The sequence below is a fragment of the Canis lupus genome, chromosome 6 (assembly GCF_003254725.2).
Source record: "Canis lupus dingo isolate Sandy chromosome 6, ASM325472v2, whole genome shotgun sequence".
Classification (NCBI taxonomy): Eukaryota; Metazoa; Chordata; class Mammalia; order Carnivora; family Canidae; genus Canis; species Canis lupus.
This window is the reverse complement of record NC_064248.1, coordinates 27,172,989-27,180,082: the sequence shown is the minus strand read 5'-3', so window position 1 is coordinate 27,180,082 and position 7,094 is coordinate 27,172,989. Positions and strand designations below refer to the sequence as shown.

Below are 7,094 nucleotides of genomic sequence, written 5' to 3'. Positions count from 1 at the left end.
CCATCTACTAAAAAGGTCTCATAATTGTGGATATGTATCTCTTAAAATGCAAGTGCTTTTCATAAGGACCTGTGAGCCTTTCTTTTTAAAGGTACTGCTCAGAAGGATAAAGCCCTCTGTCTCCCAATGTCTGTAGGAGGAGAGAATCCTGACTTCGATGCCTGCCAGCTAGCAGACACAGGTGGCCTAATCGCGTCTTACCCTGACCAGCCCATTGTGAATTTTCTCTTCTCTGACTCAACGGAGACTCCACTCTCTTCCCTGCTCCCTCTTCCTTTTTAAAGCGCCCAAATCGTGTCTGCACGAATGAAATGGAGTCCCACTTTCCCCCTGCTGTCAGTAGTTACCGAATAAAATAGAAAATAAAATATGCTTTCACTGCTTTAATTAGTGCCCAGTTGTGTCTGTCTGGACCTCGGAAAGGCTTTCACAGGGCAGAGTGGATGTATTTTTCTGATGTCTGGTCACCAGCAGAGGATCAAGGGATGTGTCTCTTCTTTCTTCCCTTCCTCCCAAACGACAGACTCCTCTAGGCCCTTGTTACAGTGCCTGGATATTAAGACAATGGGCATAAAATGGGAATGATAATCATACCTGCTTAATGAAGCTGTCTTGAGGATTAATTAAGTTAATGGAGCTAATTGACCTGGAGAAACTGAGCATTTCAGAGATTCCTCACCCTCCCTGTAGAGGCACTATGGATTCCAAGAAACTCCTAAAAATCTTACAGCTCCCATGCCAAAGACCCTTTCCTTTGAGGATGTCAGAGAATGTTCTCAGGGAAGATGAAAGGCATGGTGCAGTTATTTTTTTGAGCACTTAAATATATGACAGGTATTGAGCAGAACACTCTACATCAACCATTTACCTCAGGTAGGTCTTCCAACAGCACTCCTGTTTATAAAGGAAGGGGAAAAAAGCAAATTTGCCACAAAAATGTATCTCTTTTCCTTCCTTAAACCCCATTGGAGAGATAGCAAGAAAGGAAGGAAGGGAAGGAGTGAGGGCGGTTAGAAGATATTATCTTACAAAGACAAAAAGCCCAGAACAGGAGAGCAGACCAGGACAGCCTGAGATGGATTCTGGAAAGTGGAAAGCAGAAGAGGTGATGAGTGACATTGCAGAGAAGAGATAGTAGCAAAGCGGGGATTTTGAAAAGGAAGGAATGAGTTGGGACTTAGAAACTGTATGGAGCTTTGACTCTCCAGGTCCCCTGCTCCTTCCCTGACACAGACAACCACCTTGCCTCCTAAAAAAACTGGAAGTGGAGTTCTGTATTAATAAATGAGAAAAGCCCAGGGCTCCTGGGATCAAGAGGGATAGCAGCCAGTTGGAGAAAGAAGTAGATAAACACTGGGGCCCCTGAGCTTCCTCTTCTTCCTTCTCACCCAATGCTCAGATAATTTTTATCTAGAGAAGCTGACAGATCCATGAGAAAAGACATCAAGATACTGAAATATTGTGGTTCTCAAATGAATAGACTGACTGCCTCCTCACCCTACAAAGAAGTCCATCCACCAACACCCTGACCCTGTGTGCATGGAATTCCCAGAGGGCTTCCTAGAGTCCTGCTCTTCAATTTGACCACCCCTGGGTACAGGAAATGCTCAGTTTCAAAGAGAAAGACACAAATATGCAAGAAACATGAGAACAGAGAAATCTACAGCATATAAATATGTGGAGGTAAATATTAGAAGAACCGGCTCAGGCAGTAGAGAGTGGCTGACCCAAGAAGCAGGATTCAGGAGTGAGGAAGGTTGAAATTGCTGATTTTCATAAGACTTTTACTACTCTCTGATTTTTTTTTTAAATGTGTGCATTTGGCAAATATAAAGTTTAATTTTGAGATAATCATATTATAGGGAAGAAATGCTCCCACTGAACAGGAGAATAAACTGAGGCTCAGAAGGGAAGGTGACCTGCCCAAGTAAATCAGAGAGCCAGATCCAAAGTCAAGTATCTGCCTTAAAACCTCAGGATGTTCCTATTTCTTATGAGTGATTCCTTGCTTGCCATGTAAAAATCAGTTAAAACCAGCCTCTGACAGATAATATTCCCCTTATGAGCCTCCTATAAGGTTGGTTAGAGTGAGTCGGGTGTGCAATAAACTCTTGGAGTCCCTCATTAAGGCAATGAGACTGGGGGCCGTGGGCTACTCACTGCATGATTCCAGGCATGATCCCCGTTGTGGCCACAATGCTTATTGCTGCAACTCAATATGGTGGCCCCCGGAGGACCACCCGAAGACAGCAAAGAATGAGAAATCCGCAGCCTTAAAATACATTATTGATGTCTGACTGCACTGGGAACCAGGGAATTTTAAGGCATTCTTGTAGTGGGTTTTTCCTTTTTTTTTTTTAATCTCCTTCCCTTTAAAAAAAAAATAAATAAAATGGGCTTGATGCCAGAAATCCAAATCTTTATAAGTTTTGCTGTTTCAAGTGTCAGCAGGAATTTTCATAGTTTGGGTTGCCCCGAGAAATGCCAAGCTTATTTTCTACTCTGCCATTAAAGGCAGCAGTGCAGGGCTGCTCTAAGTATCACCTATGTGTTTATAAACAGATTAGGAGGGGAAAAGATTGGACAACTCAAATGTAGTTGGGACTGATACTGAGGAATTGGAGGATCAGAGGCTTCCTTTGTCTCTTTTTAGTGGAAAGCACCCTCCCCCAGGCCAGTTTGGAACACTAGAAGTTCTGTTCCTCAAAGTCCACATCCTCTCGAGGCCTTCTCTGACAGCCCACCTCCCCAACCAAGGGATAGGTTAGGTGTTTAGCTTTTGGCTTCTATGGAAGCCCCCTCTACTTCTCTGTGTTAGCACCAACTGTGCTGAAATGGAATTGTTCGCTTATTTTTTCTGACTTCCTTACCTGATTATAACGTTTGCAAGGTGAGGAACTGCACCTGGCTTGTGTAGTACCATCCCTCGTCACCTGGCAGATTACCTAGCACACAGCAGCCTTAATAAATATTTCCGGTTGGGCAAGAGAATGGAGCATTGTAACTCAACAGTACATTCTCCCATGAGATGTTTTTGTTTTTGTTTTTGTTTTTTTCATTTTTCTGAGCAGTATGGTCCCCTTCCCATCCTCACTTAGAATAGCTGAAATGTGACATTCACACTTACCACAATCTTTTTGTTATTATTAAAAAAGCAATCCTGGACAATGTATGTGTGTAAAGCACAGAGACTACACACACACATTAGAATAACTGACACAGTCTCAACCTGAAGAACAACCATCACTCCCTAGCCACTGCCGCTCAACTCAACTTTTCTGAATGGATCTTGTGTATGTGTGTGTCTATCATAGCTTCAAGTCTTTCAGCTTTCAAAATCTTTCAAAATCTTAAAATTAATTGTGAAACTTCTCTGTTCTGCCTGACTTAATCCCCCCTTACATCATTGCAATAGAGTGTACCAGGACCTCTGTGTCGATGTGTCTGTGATCCTGTCCATTTTCACCAGCTTCAGGCTTCTGCCGGTGAGAAGGGAGCTTAATTGTTCCTGTTGGATACCATCTTGTTTCTCTCCTCCTCCTCTTTATTTTCTCCCAAATAATGGTAACACTAAGTTGCGTACAACTCATGGTGGAGTTTAGCTAGGCCAAAGGTTGTTAAGCTAACTTTCATAGCTGAGAGGCCAAAGAAATTAAATAGTACCCTAACATGGTTTATGAATGGAATGACTGGCTTTCCAGATTGTTGGGAGCCTCCCACAGCACCTCATAACTGGAATGAGACCAGGACATAAGAACTGGAAAGGCTTTTAGTGGACATAAGTTCTAACCACCTCATTTTATGCTTGTAAGGCTCATAGAGGGGACGTGAGTCACCCCCAAATCAAGAAAATCTGTTTCACCAAATGGAGAACTAATTTGGTAATGGGAATAATATTTTTAAAGGATTTTATTTATTTATTCATGAGAGACACACAGAGAGTGGCAGAGTTATAGGCAGAGGGTAAGCAGGCTCCCCACGGGGAGCCCATAGTGGGACTCAATCCCAGGATCACGCCCTGAGCCGAAGGCAGATGCTCTGAGCATCACTGAGCCACCCAGGTATCCTGGAAATAGTATTTAAAAATATTATTTGTTTTCATCTTCTACCACAAGAATCATGTTCCCAGAATGCCATTGACCATTAGAGCCCCAGGGGAAAACAAGAGAAAAAAAAAAAAACTTTTATCCCTCAAAAAAGAGCAGGATAAAATATAAGTGAAATTCTCATAAGATGTAAAAAGTAGAAATCCCTCCACTCTCCTCACCTTTTTTTCTGGCTCAGAATGGCTTAAGCTAAGTAAAAGGATCTTGAGAGACTCATGGATCCTGCCCATATGTTTCAGGACCAAGCCTGGAGATGGGTTGGGCCCCTATATTAATATGGGGCTTCCATGTCAAGGTGATAGAGCAGTGTAACAAGACTGGAAGGAAGAGAGAGAGACACATAGACAGAGACTGAGTCAGCATTCCGAGTGACACTAGAGTCCCATGTCATAGAATGGACCAATAATATTTCCTGTGTGTCCTGAATGAAAGAGGAAGAGGGTAGATAAGAATCCATTATGTGGAAATGGCCATGCTACTCGGGGCCACTGTACAGGATTCCTGGAGCTGGGACCACATTGAAATCAAGTATAACCAGCCCAATGTGGTGTCAAGTCAGAATCTGGGTCCTGAAAAAAATGAGAAGAAAGTCTCTGAATCCAACAGCCCCAGAATTCTCTATCAGATTCTGATCAGTGACCAGTGACCAGCTGGACACAATGCATTGCTGCAGAGAGCAGGGGAGCCAGACGTACAGAAGCACCCAAGGTCACCTTCTTCTCTCTCCAGTGCCAGAATCTCTCAGGAATGATCAGGAGAAGAGGAAGGAAATTGGGAAGACCACATTATCAAACGAACAAACAAACAAGACACATGAGTTTCCTATGAAAATTGTTTACATTCCTGAATGGGACCAAGCTTAACTGTATTGGACTAAGTTGAGCCCCTTGCTCCCATTTACCTACTGATTCACCAGGAGATGGGAATTCCTAAAAGATGTGAGACTAGTCATAGAAGGTAAATAAGGTACACTTGTCTTCACATACCTCAATGTCATGGGAGCACATTTGCGACTCAGTTGCAGGTCTTCAGGGCTATTGCTCAGCTTTCCATCTGTTTTTATTCAGTCAAGTGCCAAAGCAGGTGCTTACTCAAAGGTATGACTTACTAGGGAGCTTTTTTGATGAGCCCCGGAAATGCTATGGTGTTTGGAAAAGAAGAAAGAAAGGGATGCCGATTCAGCCTGTGAGTGATGCACTTTATCTCTTCCATGAGTAGTGGGTGTGATGGGCAATTCAATGAAGCTTCCCTTCCTAGTTGAAGGACTAGTCCATGTTTCCCTACAATAATGTAACTCAGTGTCTCTCTGTCGTAGCAGAGTATAGCATTGTTCTTCATTTAGAGGGGGGATTTAAAGATTTTTTAACCAAACCCCTTTATCTCACAGGTGGGAAAAACAAGGCTTTATGAGATAAGGTGGTTTGCCCATGGCCACAAACAAAGTTAGTGGCAGACGCAAGGCCAGAACTCATGCATCCTAACTCCTGGTGTTCTAGACCAGTCCACCCTAAATGGGCAACCTTCCCTGTACATAAGAGATCACACCCAAAGATAAAACCATCTGGTCCACACAATTAGCGTCTTTGCCCCTGGTGGACAAGAGGCTTAAATTTGGCAACTGTCTGACCTCTGAGACTCAGTTCTGTACACCTTTCCCTTGAGCTCTGGCACATCCAAAACTTGATACCCCTAGAAGAAGAAGTAGCACAGTCATGGAGACGTGCAAAATTCCAAGAAAATACTGACATGTGGATGGCAGGAATCACAGTGTTCTCTTTCTTCTCTAGCGGAATCCACAGGATGCCAAAAAGACAAATGCATTTTTTTTCTCCTCCAAATTATTCCTCCTACAAATGCTAAGTATCTCCATCTGGGAGACATTTAACATTTCAAGCAGCTATTGCTGATCTGTAGGAGGACTAGCCACATATCAACTGCCTCCCCAAAATAACTCCCCTCATTGCTGCAGGAACTGCCAAGATCCAGCCTAGACAGGAGAGAAGCAGTGTGTCTGGGAGGCCCCAAGTTATAGAGCAAGAACAACCATCCCCTCACCTGAGACCATCCACTCCTCTCTCTTCAGAGATGTGTTTCGGTGAGAAAGAGTATGGATGTCATGTATCTCTCTCCTGGAAGGATGGGTTTCCAGAAAGAATTTCACCAGTGACATTCCTCCAGATGACAGTCCCATGTTTCTTCTGACACCTTAAGTTCATTCAGATCCTTACAGGAAATCACATACATTTCCTGATAGGCTGAGTGAAAACACGACCCATAAAAGATGGCAGTGATGGGAATATCTGAGCTCTGAATAAGATCCAGGAACTTGTCTTTACCACTTCCCCTTCTGCTCTGCTTCAATTTGCCAAGTCCAGTCATAGGGGAATGAACACTAGACCAACATCTCCACGCCACTAATCCTGCATTTATCCATCTGCCCACCCTCTATTTGTTATCTACAGTGTGATGGTGGCTAGGAGAGAACCAACAATAGGGGAGACACAGAGGCTGTGTCATCACAGAGTGTATCAATTAATGCGGGAGGTGTATAAAATATGTCCGTACTGGAGCCCCTGGTTGGCTCAGTTGGTTAAGTGTCCAGCTCTTGATTTTAGCTTAGGTCATGACCTCAGCATTGTGAGATCAAGCCCTGTGTTGGACTCTGTGCTGGGCATGGAGTCTATTGACATGCCCTCTCCCTCTCTCCCTATGCCCCTTGCTCCCCACCCTATATGCACACACATGTTCTGTCTCTCAAAAAGAAAAATGTTCACAAGTGTCACTAAATCTGGGTAGAATGGTATGAGAAATCCTGATAAAGGACTATAAGAATTAGAAGAGGTTGTTGCTAGCTCAGAAACCAAGGAGTCTTTATGGTGTACGTGGCATTTGTCCTAAGACCTTTAAAGAATATTAGAATTTAAACATGCGGAGATTAGTTGAGTGAAGGACATCTCAGGTACATGGAATGCTTGAACAAAGGTAATT

At 43.4% G+C, this 7,094-nt stretch overlaps 1 long non-coding RNA gene across 1 annotated transcript; it reads right to left on the bottom strand.

Annotated features, from left to right (window-relative positions):
• Positions 1 to 316: 316 nt before the first annotated feature.
• Positions 317 to 6,697, bottom strand: LOC112679073 (uncharacterized). The gene is made up of 3 exons (XR_003148095.3): positions 6,162 to 6,697; positions 5,093 to 5,245; positions 317 to 549 (listed from the first exon to the last, which is right to left on the bottom strand). It is a non-coding gene; the product is annotated as an uncharacterized LOC112679073 (long non-coding RNA).
• Between the last annotated feature and the right edge of the window lie 397 nt (positions 6,698 to 7,094).